General features: G+C 43.3%; 1 long non-coding RNA gene across 1 annotated transcript; it reads left to right on the plus strand.

Annotated features, from left to right (window-relative positions):
* The first annotated feature begins 1,524 nt into the window (after positions 1 to 1,524).
* LOC112550683 lies at positions 1,525 to 4,727 on the plus strand. Its single transcript, XR_003094639.1, has 3 exons — positions 1,525 to 1,860; positions 3,254 to 3,365; positions 4,070 to 4,727. It is a non-coding gene; the product is annotated as an uncharacterized LOC112550683 (long non-coding RNA).
* The last annotated feature ends 14,276 nt before the right edge of the window (positions 4,728 to 19,003 follow it).

The following is a 19,003-nucleotide window of genomic DNA, read 5'->3' on the forward strand; positions in this document are numbered from 1 at the left end:
ATTCTTAACCAAGGTACTATGACACCCCAAGGTGCCCTGAGATCCTTTCAGGGGTGCCACAGGTTGCCACACAATCTTAGCACTGTTAGGTGTGCAAACATGATTCACAAGATGAAACCAATTATTTCCAATAAGAATCCATAGTGGTCTTTTTGAGCTCTTTCAAACAGAAACATTTATGAATTACTTTTCCATAATCAAAAAATAAGTTAAAACTAAGAGCTGACATTTTCTGAGGTGTGCCTGGAGCCTAATGAAGGGTGCCATGAGTCTATTAAGGTTGAAAATCACTGTATTAGAAAAACAAATCAAAGCCTTTGTCCTGCAATCTGATCCAGGTGGATAGTCCCTGCATCTATGCTGAGTCTAATTTCTGTAGGACTCAGTGTATACAAAAGGATTTATCTGCATGAATCAAACTGTTGATCAGGGCTCAAATTAGTGTTGTGTGATTAGCTATTTAAATTTATCCTAGATTAGGAGTCCCATCCCATTGCCAATTAAGCCAATGGGAATCTTTCCACTGATGTCACTGGAACTTGGATCTAACCTAACCAAATAAATATTTAATGGGAATATGTGGGGGACAAAGGATGGGGGCAATGAATAAGAGATTGCCTGTATTGGAACAAGAACCTTTAGTCCAATTGCCCCAATATCACTTGAGGAATAGTAAAAAGCTTTAAACAACCATAACCATTTGAGCTACTTACTATTCTATATATTTTCTTCTCTGGCTGTTAGAATTTGCAGATCATCTCATGATACAGATGAAGGACTCATAATTCTGCATTTATCAATTCTGCATTTATTAATTCTGCATTTATCAGTCATACCTGGACATAACTAACAAAAATGTAAAGGTGAAAGAGTGCAATTTAGCAGTTATGGCACAGGACTGGTAGTTAGATGGTCTAAATTATATTCCATGCTCTGCTGGCATGCTGTGATTCTGGGCCAATTGCACAGTCACTCTCTTACTATTTCTCTCACCCCTTTTCTGCCAATGCTTTTTCTTTTGTCAAATGAACATTCCATTATCTTTGTGAGGTACACTGGAATTCATTGTGTAGTGACAAAAAAAACCCTATAACTATTGTTTTTTATTATTAAGTACATTGACAGAGTTTAATAATTGGTAAATAATGAAATGGTCAATATTTTGGTAGTGTCTGAGTTATGTTGTAACCAACAATGTCCACAGATTATGGCTTGCTCCACAGACTTCTGTTACAGAAAATTCCTAGGAATCCTCAAAAGTTTATAAAATGTCCTTGTTGGCTATTTTTCTCAAATGACTTATTTATAATGGGCTTTAATTACAATTTATATATGGCTTCAGTCACTGTGTGCTTTTCTGATATTAGAAGATCACATAGAACTGCAAACATCTAGCAATAATCAGCCTCTTAAACTACCATACAAAGAACATTTTATCATTGTGTGCTTTTTCCTAAACAATGTTATATCTTATCTTTTTTTCTTTTTCTTCAGTATCCAGATAGGATATGCTGGATATCTTGCTGTATCTTATTTATTAGAAATCAGCAGCTTGACCTTGGAGCAGCAGACCAAACAAAAATCAAAATTTGGTATTTCTAGCCACCAGACTATTCTCCTTTAAATGTTTAGTTGACTGAAAAAAGTTAAATTTAAACATATTGGCCGTGTCTACATGGGATGCTGACTGCGCAGTTGTTACTGCATGGTAAGCACGGGTTTGTAGCAGATAGGTCATGCCTGACTAATCTAGTCTCTTTTTACAGCCAGGTTACAAAACATGTGGACGCAGGAGTAGGGGTTGACATCGTCTACTTAGACTTCAGGAAGGCCTTCGATACGGTATCCCACTCCATACTGGTAAACAAGTTAAGAGGCTGTGACTTGGATGATTACACAGTCCGGTGGGTGGCAAATTGGCTAGAGGGTCAAACCCAGACAGTGGTGGCGGATGGGTCGGTATCCACCTGGAAGGATGTGGGCAGTGCGGTTCCGCAGTGCTCGGATCTTGGCCCGAGACTCTTCAATGTCTTCATCAGCAACTTGGACGAGGGAGTGAAGTGTACACTGTCCAAGTTTGTGGATGATACAAAACTGTGGGGAGTAGTGGACACACCAGAGGGCAGGGAACAACTACAGGCAGACCTGGACAGGTTGGACATACGGGCAGAAAACAATAGAATGCAGTTTAACAAGGAGAAATGCAAAGTGCTGCACCTAGGGAGGAAAAATGTCCAGCATACCTACTGCCTAGGAAATGACCTGCTTGGTAGCATGGAAGCAGAAAGGAATCTTGGAGTCCTAGTGGACTCCAAGATGAATATGAGTTGTCAGTGTGATGAAATCATCAGAAAAGCTAACTGCACTTTATCATGCATCAGCAGGTGCATGACAAATAGAACCAAGGAGGTGATACTGCCCCTCTATCGGGCGCTGGTCAGACCGCAGTTGGAATAGTGTGTGCAGTTTTGGGCACCACAGTTCAAGAGGGATGTGGATAACCTGGAAAGGGTCCAGAGAAGGGCCACTCGTATGGTTAAGGGCTTGCAAGCCAAGCCCTATGAGGAGAGACTGGGGCAACCTCTGCAAGAGAAGGTTGAGAGGCGACCTTGTGGCTGCCTATAAATTCATCATGGGGGCGCCGAAGGGAATTGGTGAGGCTCTACTCACCAAGGCGCCCCTGGGGGTCACAAGAAGTAATGGCCATAAGCTAGCAGAGAGTTTCCTGCCTATGCAGGGGGTCGGACTCAGTGATCTATTAAGGTCCCTTCTGATCCTAACATCTATGAATTGATAAGCATCTTGTGTAGATGCAGCTATTAAGTAGCAATCCCATAACATTTTTAATAAATTAAAACACTATTGCTAAAATGAATGGGTATTAAAAGGAATATGTATTAAAAAGATTTTCAGAGTTCTTTTTTAGTTTGCTTCAAGTACAAGATACTGTTTTTCACCTGCTCCTGAGTTCCTCTGCCAAGTTTTGTCATTTTGCAATCGTTCTCCTAATCTTAAATTGCTCTCTCGTCCCCTTATTGTGATGTGAAAGATTGCATAATGAGCAGAAATTGGCTATGTCTAAAGGATAATCAAAAGAAGAAACAGAAAACTAAAAGGAAAAAGAGAACTTTTCACCTTAATTTTGCAGCTATAATTAGATGATGCATGGGATAAAATAAAGAAACAAATAAAGAGGTAAAAACTGTACTTAAGTTGATGGCATCTCTTTCATTTGCCTTTTCCTGAATGTCAGTTACGGGTGCATGAAAAGAAGTCGAAAACATTACCCTACTGTTGATTACTAGCAGATGGGGAAAAGAAACTGTCTTACCCTCACAGATTCCAAGCTCCAGAGCTGAGGAGAGGTGAGTATTAAGTCCCATGTGGAGTTGTGATAGTCAACTTGCTTGGCAGATACTGACAGTGTCAGAGAAGCAGTAAATACTAGTTGGACTTCCCTAGATGGCTACAGTTCTGGCTACCAAACTCTGTGGCATATGTAAATGTTCTTTTCCTTGGCAGTAGAATTGCTGAAAGATGATCTTAGAAAGCCCAAAGTATTGTTAGTTATTTTCATTTTGTTAAATATTCAACGTAAGTGAATTTGAATGATTAAGACCTGGAAAACTGGTTGCACTGAAAATCAATGCCCTGTTTATTTAGACTGTAGGCTCTTCAAGGCAAGGACTGTCTCCTCCTTTATTTATAGAGATCCAAGAACAATGGGTTCCTTATTTGGGACTCCCAAGTGATACAGTCATACAAATAGCTTTCCCACAGAGCCGCTATTTTAGAACTAGTTAAAGTTTTTGATGTCCCTCTGCCAGCAGTGTCTCACATGCTTTCTGAAGCTCACCTTGTATACTACAAAATGAATGAAGTGTCCATGGTCATTCTTAGCTGGGCCTAACTTCTGAGCCTGGATGTTTCTCATGCACTTTGGTAGAAGCACGAGAATAAGAGTTCCAATTAGAGTTAACTTTTGATTAAGTTTGGATGTGGGAATGAGTCTACTGAAAACTGGACTAAAATCTGTTTAACTATGGGGACCTGACATTTTGTTTTGCAGGTTTTGGGGTCCTCTTTGTGATGAACTGTGGAGAGAAATGACTATCCCATTTGTTTATTGAAAAATTATCAGTTAATTGCAATTTTCTCTAATTGTATTTAAAATAACTTATAATGTAGAAATTAATGAACAATTGCTTAATTCAATATATTTGAAAATGTGGTCTGTTGTTACACAGATTACATCTATTAAAATAACAAACATAAAAAAGATTAATAAAATCAGTTAAGTTCTCTCAACAAACGAGAAAGACCTACCATAACTTTTTTAAACTCTGACATTTTTAAATTGGATATACAGTATTTTATGTACAAATAATTCAAACAGTTTGCTTTGAAATCACATCTGTTATACTTAGTTTTGTGAACTAAAATTATGCCATTTAAAATGGTTATTTTTCTGCAAAATGTATTAAATGTAGATGTACTATCAGGACAACTCTTTGCACTACAACATACATGCTTGGTATCTTTAACTTAGGGTACCTGGGAATTTGCAATTTATTGCTGAATGCTGCAGCTCATGTAGAATATCCCATAGGAGAACTAACACACCTGTGAAATTTGCAGAGAATGTTGGTAATAAAACTATAACCAAGCTCATAAAGATGCATGTTGAAAAAATTAAACTTGAAAATAAAATGCCTCTCTGGACCATGGAGTTTGTATGTGTCTATTATATTTTTTAAATTAAAACTATTTTTAAGAACTTTGACATTATACTTTTGGTTTTAACTAAAGCATGGCAGCTTGCCCATATTAGTTCTTAGTGATAAAGTCTACCATACAGAGCTGAACATTTTTATATCTTAGGCCACTTCCTTCTGTTATTTTATCGTCTTCCTGGTGTTGACTATTTTCAAACAAATGGCAGCTGTATTTTCATGACTTTTATAGTCACACATGTATAAATCCTTTTCTCCATACTGAAGCTGACACTTAACAGATTTCTAGATAAAAGGAGAGGCTGATTTATTGCACTAATGCATAATACACCACTTTTTTTTACATTAATTTTCTTAGTATTTCCTAGAACATTTATACAAGACATTTTAAGACAAAGTTTTTAAAAGGGCCATGATTTTTACTATCTTAATATCTGAGTGGCTAGCTTGAGCCTGTAAAAGTGGCTGGATACTCTGCAGCATTCCCCCTTGCTGAATGCCAATCTTTGAAAATCCACCCCATTTTTAGGTGTCATATTTAGGCATCCCAAAATTAAATGCCAAGACATTCATAGTTAGTAATTTTAGATCATGGTTTTCAAATGCAACTAGTCTTTCTGCTCAAATCTTTGTATTTCCTAATTTAATACCCCAAATCCTTTTTCTGTGTATGCTTATTTTAAATAGAGACATTTGAGATGCCTACTTTTGCAAAAAGTATTCATTTTTTCCTATTAATAATCTTACATTAGGTTGTCCAAATTAGCAGCCAAATCTTGAACTCAACTTACTTCAGTAGTAAGAAAAGTAGTTAATTAAAAATATATATAACATTCTAAAAGCTCTGTCTGCTCCATATAACACTTTCTAAAAGACTATAAATTCCCGTGGCGTTTGCTCATATGCCTAGCTCTTAGGGACCTCTCAGGCTTCGCCGTTTCGTTGGGACCCGGACAGTTCGGTGTTGAAGTATTTGCCTTGGAAGGCTTTCACGGGGGTTCTTGCCTGCCACATTTTTGATGGAAAAATAAGTTATTACTGGGAGTAAGATGTTATGTCCCACCTTTCCTGGGGACTTCTGCAACCAGGCTTGTTCAGTTTGCCAATTTGGGGCTCCGCCTCCCCTACACCCCACCTTACACCAACCTTAAGATGTTATCTTCTGCTCACCTCTAAGGTGAGCTACGGTCGTAATTTTTTGTCTTGGTTCTTTTGACTTTAAAGGAAAATAGGGTACGGCCCTCACTTGGCCTGAGCTCCCTGCCATAGCAAAGACTTGCTTGTGGTCTTTGCTATCCCTGGGTTACCTTGTTACAAGTAACATCCTTGCTTCTCTGTTATGTAGTTATTTTGATCCAGACTCCTGGCTCTCTTTTCCCTTTGCAGGGTTCTTAGCCATCCAATCCCATCCGGAGGCATCTGGGATCCACACCTCCTCTTCAGGTGTGTACCTTAGACCTTGTGGGCTTTTCTCTTCTTTGTGTGCCCCCTCCTGGGGCAGCCACCACTGCTCCTCTCTAGAGCTCCTTCCTTCTTGGGGCTCTTCTGGCCCCACCGGAAACCTCACTTCCAGTCCTCTCAACTCTGCTCCCAGTGAAGCTTTTATGTCTGCCCTAATGGGCCAGGTAGCGAAGGCACTGGCATGCTGCCACAAAACGGGTCCATGTTGGGGCTGGAGCTGACCCCAGCTCTTCCTGGACCAGTTGTGTCTTTTCTTTTTTTTTTCCTTCTTTTGTTGCCGTAGCATTTTTCTCTGCCATGGTTTTGCTCCCACTGGACTTCTGGTTTTCCATCGCATCCCACCGGCTCGGGAGCGCTTCCCTTTGAGGTGAATTCTCCTTTGGGGCACTGCCTCTATCACAAAAGCTCACTAAGAAATGTAGTCATTGATAGTCCTTGTCATTGTGGCAACTAACTGCTGCATAATTAGCAGTTAAAGATCAAACTTCGATCACTTTCAAGGCCAAATGCCATGCTTCTACTTGTCTTTTCACTTTATGGTTTTTTAAACTAGGGGTTTCCAACTTTTTTACACTGTGGACCAGCAAAAGATCTATTTTATATATTCAAATGTAATTTACATATTTAAATTTAATGGGGGGGGAGCAGGGTTGCATGGATCAGACTGAGTTGGGGCACTGTGGGATCCTGCAGGGGAGGCAGCTGCACAGGTGATGGCCCAGGGGGACCCAACTGGGGCTGCCCAGGAAGAAGGGTCTCTGCTGCCTTTCCTAGGAGCAAGCAGCAGAGCTTCCTCCCTGTCTTCTGCCCCAGGAATTTCCCATCTGCATCCCCCCACTCCTAACTGTGGGCGGAGATAGGGGGTCCTGCCCAGCCTGGTGCGGGCCCTGATTCCTGGTGCGTGTGCAGCACCTTGGCAGGTGTAGCCATGGTGGCGGGAGCGGGATGAGGAGCACAAAGCTGGTTGCCTCCTTCCCAGGGCTGCCCCGCCGCCCAGTTTTAACCCTGCACAGTGCACATGACTGCTGGCAGCAGAAGCCACAATCCAGCAGCCAACCTGCAGCAGCCCGGTAGTTGGGAACCCATTTTAAACTATTGGAAAGGAAAAATCAGCTTATGACTGATAATATTTTTAGAATAAAATTTAACCCAGAGCAGTAAGGACATTTTTCAAAAATTAAAAATCTATAAAATATAGTAAACAAAAATGAATTTGTGCTGAATAATCCATCACTCAGCTCACACCCACATCTCCTCCAGCACTACCATTCACTGCCAAGCGTCACTGCCATCCACCCTTTTTATATCTATTACTTGTTCTCTCTTTCATGTCTCCTACTCCACCCTGAATTCTTGGAACAAGCTTCCACTTAATGTATGCAAAGCTTTTTCATCCTCCTCTGTCATAAAATCCTTACAAACTTCTTATGAATCAGTCCAAACGCAAGAGACCATCTACTTTCTTGTTTTGCATTGGTTTCTGTCCTTTATATTGAGGTCCTTCTTTGTTGGCTGATGTTTTTTAGGTACAATACTCCCACTGAAGAGCATCTCATGTATGTATGGCATGTATACATAATTAATAAAGGCAGAACTAATTCATAGTATGCTCTAATGCAGAGTATATTTCTGAGGATAGCATTTCAGATTAAGTGGAGAATTCTATCCTTCTTTACTTGGTTTGTTTTCCTTATTGGGACATTCTGATATACTTAGTCAGTGAAGCACTGGCAAGTTTACTATTGTTAGATACTAGAAGCACTCCCAGCATTGGACATCTAAACCTGTAAAATTTGTGGTACATGACAGTATATTCACTACTACCCCACACACACTTCTGTCAGTCTTAAAAAAAAGACCAAAATATGTTGAGAAACTGTATTTGAAATAAGCCATGAAGAAGAAAGCCACGGCATCAGATTAACAAAGTGCCTTTGGAAAGAATAGTGGGCAACAGGTACGCACCTCTTGCTGCCCCTGCTGAGTTGCCGGCCCCCACAGGCAACATGGTCCCAACTGCAGCTACCGCCCCTGCTCTCCCCAAGACAAAACATAAGGTGTTTGTTGTGGGAGACTCCCTCCTGAGGGGGACTGAGGGGCAAATCTGCCACCCCGACCCCTTAGCCCGGCAAGTCTGCTGCTTCCCGGGGGCCCGCATCCGGGACATTACGGAGAGGATCCCAAAGCTCCTTAAACCCACAGACCACTATCCCATGCTCCTTATTCATGTGGGCACCAATGACACTGCTCGGAGCACTCCCAGCCAGGTCATGAGGCGCTACAGGGATTTGGGAGCGGGGCTTAAGGGTCTGGGGGCACAGGTAGTGTTCTCATCGATCCTCCCAGTCTCAGGCTATGGGCTGAGAAGGGACAGGAGGATCTATGTGGTCAACCAAAGACTGCAGCGCTGGTGTCGTCAGGAAGGCTTTGGCTTTCATGACCAGGTGAATTACTGTAGTTACTAAAGAATCTGTCTCCGCACGACAGCCAGAATTAACACAGAGATTGAGAGAAAGCTAAGCTGTCCTACCCGTATCGTTTATTATTTTTAGCATTTCTAAATAAGCAGCCAACAAGGAAGTGGAGAAATGTAAGCAAAAGCAATAATGAATCAGGACTACGTAAGAGTGCATACATGAAAAATAACTGAGAATTAAGAGTGCTACAAGATTTTTTTAAATTGCATATGGTAATGTAAGGGTTTTTTTAAATGTTCTTTGTTATACCAAGGCAGGGGCAAAGGCAAAAGAGAGGGTAGCAGTGTGTATTCAAAGTTGTGCTGTTTTCCACTCTCTCAAGGACGGCTTTGCTACCCTCCTACACTGGGCAGTGCTACAGTCAGAGTGATGAGTGTCTGTGTTTTCTGCCTGTCAGCAAAGGTGGATCAGGCCTGCATGACCTCAGCAGCTTGCTAGGCCACAGCCAGGAAGGTTTGAATAGCCCCATAGAAAAGTCCAGCGTGACCCACTGCTGACACAGGCAAATCTTTGGGCCTGAACGCAGAGCATCCTGGTTCTCTCTCCGATACAGCTCTGAGCATGGTGGGTTCCTAGCATTACTAAAGAAGATCGCACTTGTTCTTGCACACAAGGTGCAATTCTTTTCCGATGCAGAGTGGAGTGCCACTTGAAGATGAGCCAAGGTACTGTAAAGAGCTGTATCTCTCCCTCATCTGTCTTGCTTCCTTTTTGGGAATGTCACGAATGAATACCCTAAAAGAATTCAGCTTTGTTCTTCCAACCAGCTGTTGCTCAGCTGGAATACTGCAATTGTGAAATCTGCCCTGGAAAATGTGTATTTGTTTTGCTCTGCTTTGTTTTGTCATCTGCCGAAGTAGGAATGCTCCTTTTCATTCTGTGATGGTTGAAAAGAGGGGCTTGGTGTTGGTGTTATATAGCATAATTAGGAATTATCTATATATGTAATGCTGCCTAAGAACTAATTCAGCAAGACCTCTGTTTCCAGAACGCCTATGAGAAGTACACGAATATACAGAATTGAGCTATAAGGTGGAAAACCCTTCCAGATGGGGACTTGTATTTTTTAATATGTAAAGCATTTAGTGACTTTTGAGTGCTATATAAATACCAAATAGCACAGAAAAGATACAAATGGCACGCAACCGACTGTCAGTGCAGCAAATTAAGCTTCTGTTTATAGCAGGAGTGTAAATATAGGGTTAACGGTTAATTCATTTAATGATGAATGTGACACCACTGTGTTATCCTGTAAGAACGTGAATAGAGATTTGCAGCAGACAACATGCTGTGAGCCCAAAAGAATAGGAAACTACTGCCTGCTTTTTTTAAAACTATTGCAAAATGTGGACACAATACTTGGACATAATAGACTGTGTCTGACAACATTTGTACAGTATGTAGCGGAGTGAGCCCCACTCAGCTTCCTATAGTTATCCATATATAGTGACTAAAATTGCAGACACTGAATTAACTCTGAATAACATATGAGCTGGAGTGACAGCCTTCATGTGGTTCTAGAAGGATGAGAATAAGATAGATGGCTGTTTGTGTAGATGTACTAAACTGCAAATCCAGGGGTCCATAGAGTATGGAAAATATGCCAAAAGCTGGGTTGTCCCTTCCATCCCACAGACCCCATTGATTTCCTGCAGGGCAGGAATCCCCCCTTGCAGAGCAGCTTGCAAGATCAGGGTAAATCCATTTCTAGTAACAGACTTTCTCACGCACCCTACCCACTACATTCACGTTTCTCCACTTAGCCCACCTTGGCATCCTTCTGAACCCTGTTATTTTTCAAAACTATTTGGAGAATAGAGAGTGAGTTCTGAATGCCAGCAAGCAACTCTGCCTCTACTGAACCAAGCGGAGAAAGCAGTTGCACTTGAATTTCCCAATTGCCAATTCTCCTTTTTCCTTTCTAACACCAGAATGGAAAGAGCTTTTAGCAAAACTCTCTCTCTAACTTTAGCGGCTGCTCCAGTACCATATAAGGAGACGGGCCATTTCCAAGATCCAAAATATTGAGGGTTTCAGGAGGTTGAGAAAATGGCGAGTTCATATTTATACAGAAACAAGTGGTATGTCAATCCAAATCACAGAACCCGTGCAAAATGCACTCTCTGACAGGAACGCCGCTAAGCAGCGGCGTTCAGCGCCTCGTTTTTAGGCAATCGTCAGGTAAAGCTCCATCTAGAATAGATTGAACTAAAGCAAGATGACAGGAACTGGGAACCCCCAAATCCGAAAGAAATAGCTTTAGGGATGAAAAAGGAGAGTGTGTAAATAGCAAAAGTAGAGGTACCACATTTTGGAGCCAATTGCTTTAGAGAATAAGTGTGTTTTTAAAAACGGATTAAAATAGATTTCTGCAATGGAGGAGCAGGGAGTGCACAAACATTTTTATTTTTGCTCTCAAGCAAATCCCGGGACGTCATTCTCCCCCTGTACTCGGCCTTAGTGAGGCCGCAGCTGGAGTACTGTGTCCAGTTTTGGGCTCCACAATTCAAAAAGGATGTGGAGAAGCTTGAGAGAGTCCAGAGAAGAGCCACGCGCATGATCAGAGGTCAGGGAAGCAGACCCTACGATGACAGGCTGAGAGCCCTGGGGCTCTTTAGCCTGAAAAAGTGCAGGCTCAGGGGTGATCTGATGGCCACCTACAAGTTTATCAGGGGTGACCACCAGCATCTTGGGGAACGTTTGTTCACCAGAGCGCCCCAAGGGATGACGAGGTCGAATGGTCACAAACTACTTCAAGATCGTTTCAGGCTGGACATAAGGAAGAACTTCTTTACTGTCCGAGCCCCCAAGGTCTGGAACAGCCTGCCACCGGAGGTGGTTCAAGCGCCTTCATTGAACACCTTCAAGATGAAACTGGATGCTTATCTTGCTGGGATCCTATGACCCCAGCTGACTTCCTGCCCTTTGGGCAGGGGGCTGGACTCGATGATCTTCCGAGGTCCCTTCCAGCCCTGATGTCTATGAAATCTATGAAATCTATGAAAGTCCTTAGGTGATGATCATGTTTAGTACAGCTCCTTTACTTCTGAAAGTCTAGAAATATGTTTTACTATTTTAAAATCAAACAGCTTTGTAGCTATATATTATATATCAAGCAAATGCAACTCAGAAATGGTGGCTGGTTTGTTAAGCCTGTGCTATAGTGTTTGCCTCAGCAGCAAAAAGAATTGTATGAAATATCTATTTGAATGAAATGACAACCAGCAAACAGGATTTTCTGTAGATATGGTTTTGCAACTTAGACTAAATATAATGCGTGTTTACAGCATAAGAATGCTAATAAACAATCCAGTACTAAAACCCAGCTGCCAGACAGAGGAAGTGACCCAGTTTGCCTCAGGGGTTCATAAATAACAGATAGTACAAGTAGTGATGAAGAAATCTTAAAAAAAAAGACGGATTAAGATATTACTGTCTGGAATTTACCAGCTGCTGCTTCTTTTTATCGTTATATTAAGCTCTTTGCTTCTTTCAACCTAAGACAGAAAGATCCTTTAACACAACAGCATTATTATTTCTAATAAGAGTAACATATTAAAATAATATTGAAGTATTTGTGTGACTTGTCAAATCTTATGAATAACTTGATTAACAAATCCAATAGTTCCAGTTTACCAAAATACTTATATTCACTGGGATGAAACAATCCCTTACAAATTAATGATAAAACTTATATTGACTTAAATGGAAATTGGTGTATATATAAGACTCAAGTCTGGCAAATGAATGACTGTGTCTCATCTGAGTACACATGCAATTGGACAACTTGTGCAAGACAGAACTACCTTCTTGAATAAGCTTTGCAGGATTCTTCCCATTCTTCCCAAATCCCTGTTTCTGATACTGAAGTAATTCCAATGCCACAGTGGGAAATATCTGGTTTCTTTTTGCTAAGGAAAGTACAATCCTGAATATATTCAACTCCTGTAGTCTAATGATGACTTAGTTTCCTCTTGCTATCCATTTTTATAAATGTTCCTACAGCTCATGCCTTTGATTAGACTCACACTACTTACAAAAATCTAACAGCATAAAATGGAAATTGATAAGCAACCAAAAGAGGAAGCTTATCAGAATAACATTAATCTTATTCATCTTTGTTTTGCATGTACAAAGAATGTTTGACAGTTTGCAATGATTATTAAATAGTAAGAAGGGGAAATGGAAATGATGCTTGCAGAGGTAAGATATGTTTACCTACCAGGACTTTTTTACTTCTACACTTGATAAAAAAAATAAAGGGGAAAATGTATTTTTATTCACTAGTATCTTTTTTGTTATTCTTCCTTTGATAGTCTAGTTTAATATCCAGCCTGTTCAGCTAGTTAACTCCAATTTGATGGTCACACAGCATTTTGACTGAGATATGCCAATGGTCCTGCTGGGATTTAGAAAAGGTGGAGGTTCTTGGCTAAGGTCTTGCTCCTCCACTCAGGGTCAGTCCAGATGCTATATTTGGGATCAGGAAGGAATCCCCCCCCCTACCCCCATGGTCATATCAGCATAGACTGATTTCCTCTGTAGTGGGGGACATGGTCTTCTTTGAATCCATCAAACTTGTTTTAACAAACTGCTTCCTGTCCTTGCAGTGCCAGGCACTGGTGATGTGTAGAGGGTGCAGGAGTGCCGTGAGTGTGGCAGTGCACCTCTTGCAAAAAGGCACTGCCGACACTGCCAGCAGCATCTGCGGGCGGTGGCCACTCGCCACTGCCCCCCTGCTGCTGACACCGCCTGCAGGTGGTCTATGATGGGCACTGGCTGTTCTTGGTGGGGCCTTGCCTGCCGCTGCTGGCAGTGTCTGCAGGTGGTTGCTAACCACTGGTCGGCAGTCACCAGCCCTCTCCCTTGCCACCAACAGCACCACAGTCGCCTGTGGAAGCTCCCCACTTGCTGCTGCCATGGTCCTGCTGTCGCCTGCAGGAGCTTGTTGTGCCTCCCCAGCCTCCAGGGGCATGCAGCGTTCATGGTGCCAGAGCATTAATAGAGACCTCATTCCCCTGCTTTACCAGTAGCAAGTTACTATGTATTTGTTTTTTTTTTTTAAATGCCCAATGTTTTTGGGCATTGTGCTTGGTAGTTGTGCAAGAAGGTTGTTTATGCAGTTTTAGGGATAGGTTAGACAAACACTTGTATAGGTTTAGATGGGAATGATCCTACCTTTAGGAGAGGGTAGGACTAGATCAGGGGTGGCCAACCTGTGGCACAAGTGCCAAAAATGGCACAGGCAGCCTGTATGTGTGGCATGCAGCAGATCAGAGAGGGGACAGCCAGCACAGCAGCAGATAGGGCAGGGAGCATAAGGCAAAACAGGAGATCAGGCAGGAACCACAGGACAGGAAGCAGAAAGTAGAGCAGCAAATTGAACAGAGGAAGGGGATTGGAGAGGCACGTGGGGAAGGGTGTAGGGCTAATTTGTGTTATGCCTGCTAAAATAGTTGGCCCCCACTGAACTGGATGACTTCTTGAAGTCCAAGTTCTCTATGATTCTATGGTGTAAATGGTGCATGTGTCGCATATTAGCTCTCTAACTGGGAGTATCACATCAAGTAACATCTGGCCTGTAATGGAAAAAATATTAGATGGCAAATTACTACTTAATGAAAATTGTTAAGCAAAATAGCAGTGATAAATGAACAAAAAAGACAAAATTAAACCAAACCTAAAAAAGAAAATAAGACAAACTAGATTGCCTCAAACCCAGCAAATACCTGTCTGTCAACAATTAATAGGACTAACTGTGCCAACTTCAAAGTTCCTGGAAGATTTTTAGCTGTCCTAAATGTCGCAGGGCACCTCGGTGCTCCTGCTCCTAGAGAGGGGAAAGCTGCCAGAGGAGAAACTGCCAGGGAGAGAGCCCTGGCAGAACATAGTGAGCACAGCTGTGAGTTGCCGGGGCAACTAATAAGAATCAGCTGGCCAGAAGGGGCAGGGCCTGGCCCTCATAAAGCCCAGGGATGAGGCCAGGCTGGCAGTTCCCTGCCAGCAGCCAGAGGGGCAGGAGCTCCTGTAGTTAGGATGGGAGGACAAGCCTAACAGCAAGTATAGCTCGCGAGAGCTCCAGAGGCTGGAGTGATGATATTGGGTTATAGCCAGGCCGCTTATAGTTATATTATAGCCTAGAGGCTTGTGTTTTGCGTTTGCGTTGTTGCTATTACACCGGAGGTTTGAGTGAGGCTGTAGGGGTTGGAGGAGGCCTCATAGGGACCCCAGAGAAGGTGGGGTGCCCTAGCGCCAGTGAGGGCGCATTATTCTTATAGGTACCCCAGTGGTATGGGGGCCCCAGTGCCGGTGAAGGCGAAGCGCCGGTGAAGGCGCAGCTTGTAGTGTGGAGCGCAACCAGTGGGTTGCGGGCGGGGAATATAGACCCCGGGTTGTGTGTGGGGTACGTAGACCCCAGCCCCAGAGCGGGGCAGCATTGAGAAGCTCGAGGTGGGCGTGGCGAGCCCCCAAGAGGGGGAGCGCCATAGTAGGAAGCCCAGGACGGGCGCAGCAGACGCCAGCAAGGGCATCACTTACGGGGTGCATAGACCCCAGCCCCAGGGAGGGGCGATTTATTGAGGAGCCCGAGAGGGGCCATACTGAGCCCTAGGGCGGGGCGATTATTGAGGAGCCCGAGAGGGGCAATATTGAGGAGCCCGAGAGGGGCAATATTTAAGGAGCCCAGAACGGGCGTGGCGGACCCGGTAATAGGCCTGCGCCGTAGGGAAACCCAGGACAGGGGCAGGGTGCCGCGGTGGACCCCGATGGAAGGGGTTAGTGGCACAGTGCCCCAGGAGAAGGGCAAGGTGCTCCGGTTGTCCCCCGAAAAGGGGATAGCAGCGCGGTGAGCCTGTACCAGAGAGGGCAGTAGTGTGGTGGGCTCAAAGGACCGGTGAGGCCCGAGAGGGGCGACACGTTAGAGAAGGCCTGAGAGAGAGAGGGTGGGCATATGTTTATGGTGACAGTCCAACGTCTAGTACATCAGCGAGGCTTGGGGCGTGGTATTAGGGGTGGTAGGAGCCAAACGTAGCCCATAAGGCTAGGGTGCCTGAGGAGCACCCATTATACCGGGAGACCCCCAGGGGGTCCGCGAACATATGGGGACAGAGGTCCCGGCTATCCGTGCCTAGGGAGTCGTAAGGCAGCCTCCCAACCTTATTCAACAGCAAAGACGTGGCGGGCGAGAATCGAGGGGGCCCTTAGGCCGAATTGGCACGGAGAGAGGGCCTTTAGCAGATCGCGGCCCTCCTAAAGGACCTCACCGTGACACTAAAGATTAAGGCAATTCAATAAAAGATATTTTTTTACACTGAATAGCAGGTTCTGAAATTCTAAGAGCATAACATATAATATGTCTGAATCCAAAATTAATTAAACATGAAAATGTGAGAAAAATGAGACATAACTTGATAGAGGAAAGTATAAAGAACACGCAGCCTTTAGAAAGTTGATTTAAAACAACAATACAATGTAAAGGGAAACAGTGCACCTGGCAAATCAGGGTCCAAAATATAATACTCACCAGGGCTCCAGAAGAGAAACCTGATCCTGTTCTATTTGCAGAATAATTAATTTTGAATATAAAGTGGATATTAAAGAGGCACTCATCTCTGTGGGTAAAATGATACAAAGATGAAAATGACAGTTGGAGAAAACAGATTTATAACGGAATAAAAAAAACGGACTAAAAGGTACGTTACAGCTGAGCAGTATGAATCACATTTGACACATATGGAAGGTAAGGTAGAGAAGCAAAGGGTTTGATCTTAATAAATTCTGACACACACACACACACTCTCTCTCTCTCTCTCTCTCTCTCTCTCTCTCTCTCGTATGTAAAGATTAATTGGAATAATCCTGTAAGTAGAACCTGAACTGAAGTCGGGGAATTTTATACAGTACAAACTTTGATTTCTAGCCCTAACTAATTGCAAAACATCTCTTTACTGTAGTATCTACAAACTTCCTAATGGAAAAATATATTTTTCAGTTGCTGTTTGCACCATTGAAGTCAATGGGAGTTTTTCCATTGAATGAGTTGGAGGAGGACTCTGTTGTGGTTTGATTTTTCTTACATTTTTTTTTTTGCATTGGAGTTTAACTTGGAACAAAAAGGAATAATAATTTTAAGTTCAACTGAAAAAGCACAGAGGAAAAAACTAGTGACAAACAAAAGCAGTAATACAAGATAATGCATCTAGGCAGGCACTGCAATAGAGGTGAAATGAAAAGCCAATAATCTGTGTACAGTCAAATTTTTAATTTTGCTCAATTGTATTAAAACCTTACTACTATATTGTTAAATATGCACCTTTTAAATATCTCCTTTCTTCTACTGCTGTACTGTGTAATCATATTATTGTTTCTATGTGCAAGGTACTAAATACATGTAATACAATTTAATTAAGAAAATAAAATAAGAGGACTATTTTAAAGGGTGGATGAGATTTACATGATTTCTCACAGAGCAAAACAGTTTCCTGTGCAGAGGTTACTTGAGCCAAACACTAGGGACAGGTACAGACATTACACTTTAACAGCATAAGTCATGAGAAACGGGTCTATACCTGTAACAGAACAGAAATTCGGCACATATAGATGGATTAAAAATGGCAGAACCAGATCTATGATTTGCCAATCCCACCAAAGGGCAAACATGTTCTGTTTGCTACCAATCTAAACTACGCTGCTTACAGAAAACTGCGTGATTTAGACCAATTCCACCTTGGACTTTTTTTAACCTAGCCTGAGTCTCAGCAAAACTGATTATACCATAATTACCACCTCTAAGCAGTGGTGTTATAAGGTGTGTGGCACTGATACAACTTCCTGTGCTCTAACCTGACCAACACCAGGTCATGTTAATGTAAGTTTCCTATATTATAGGAAATAATTTATTATAGAAAATAATTATAGTGGCACACACCTCATATTGTAGGAAAATGAAATAATGCATATTCCTCATTGCTGACCCCTTCCTTCCCACACCACCTTCTCTGTATAAAATATTGACATCAAATGATTAAGAGTAAAATAACAAAAGAGACTTTATTCTAGTCTCTATTGTGTGGATGCTTCTGTTCACCAGTGTGGGTTTGGATCCTGTCACCCCAGTTCCTTCAAAAGGTCCGAGGTCCTGAAAGCAGCACTACGGGCCTGACAAATCCCATAAAAAGGATTCTGAGGTGAGCGTGTCAAATGCGCAGTACAGACAACCCTCGCTTAGCGCTCTTACTTGGTTCCTGAAAAACTGAGCGTCAAATGAAATGAGTGTTTAAGTATTTGGCTACCCAAGACGGAGACCACAATTGTTTTGAATGACCTAAGATGGTGACCACGAGCATTATGACGAAACTTGCAGAGCGCTAAGTGAAATCGGGTATCAATTTAAAATGAGCATTATAGTGAAATAGCATTAAGTGAAACAGCGTTAAATGGGGGTTGCCTGTATGTACACTTACTATGAAAAGCACGTCTCCCTGACACTCTTGGGTGCTCCTGGAGAAGCGGATATTTAGCCCCCATACAGCGTTGAACGGGGGGATCTCAGCAAATGTACAAACATGAGGGGGCCACGAAGCAGCCCAGACTGACCACAGTGGTTTCAGGGGGCTGCAGAAAGGACCTGCAGCCTTGAACAACGCGTGCCCCCGAGGGCTGGGGGGGGCACAGCGACTGCCTACTGGTGTTGGCAGTGGAGCGCTCTCACAGGTGTTTTGAACCTTTGACCCCGCACGCACACCCTGTTTTCTTATGAGTTGTCCCCCGTAATGTTTGATTAATGTTCGGGAGCCCAGCCGCCCGATTTTCGTAGTGGCGGCCCCCGAAGAATTTTTTTGTCTCACCAGTGTTCCAGTGAAAACCCCTGTCCTGTCACCAGCCGGACGCCGGTACCACCATCGGCCACCCGACGGGGGTGGCCCAAAGACCCCTATGGACTTTTACCTGGTTCAACAATAGTCTCACAGGTGGTCATGGTGGTGTCAGCGGTGGGGAAGGTGGCGAGAGCTGACCCGCGATCGAGGACCTCTCACAGACGCCACCCGCGGTGTGGATGGCGAGGGGTGCGAGGTGTCGGCCCACGACCGCAGGGGGTGCGCTGCCAGTCTCAGGGGGTGCATGTGCACCTGCGTTGCCAATGCCTGCAGCTATGGCTCACGGCCCACTGCACTGCCTGCCCAGTTGCCAGTTTTCCCAGTGGCTAGCAGTAAAACCCAGGGAAGAACAGGCAAGGGGCACGATACCCAGCGCAGGCCCCGTCCCCTGGCAAGTGGCCCCCCAGCTCTTGCTCTGCAGCCACCCTGCCCGCAGGCCCGCTCCCCCACAGCCCCG

Source organism: Alligator sinensis, unplaced genomic scaffold (genome assembly GCF_000455745.1).
Source record: "Alligator sinensis unplaced genomic scaffold, ASM45574v1 scaffold330_1, whole genome shotgun sequence".
Classification (NCBI taxonomy): Eukaryota; Metazoa; Chordata; order Crocodylia; family Alligatoridae; genus Alligator; species Alligator sinensis.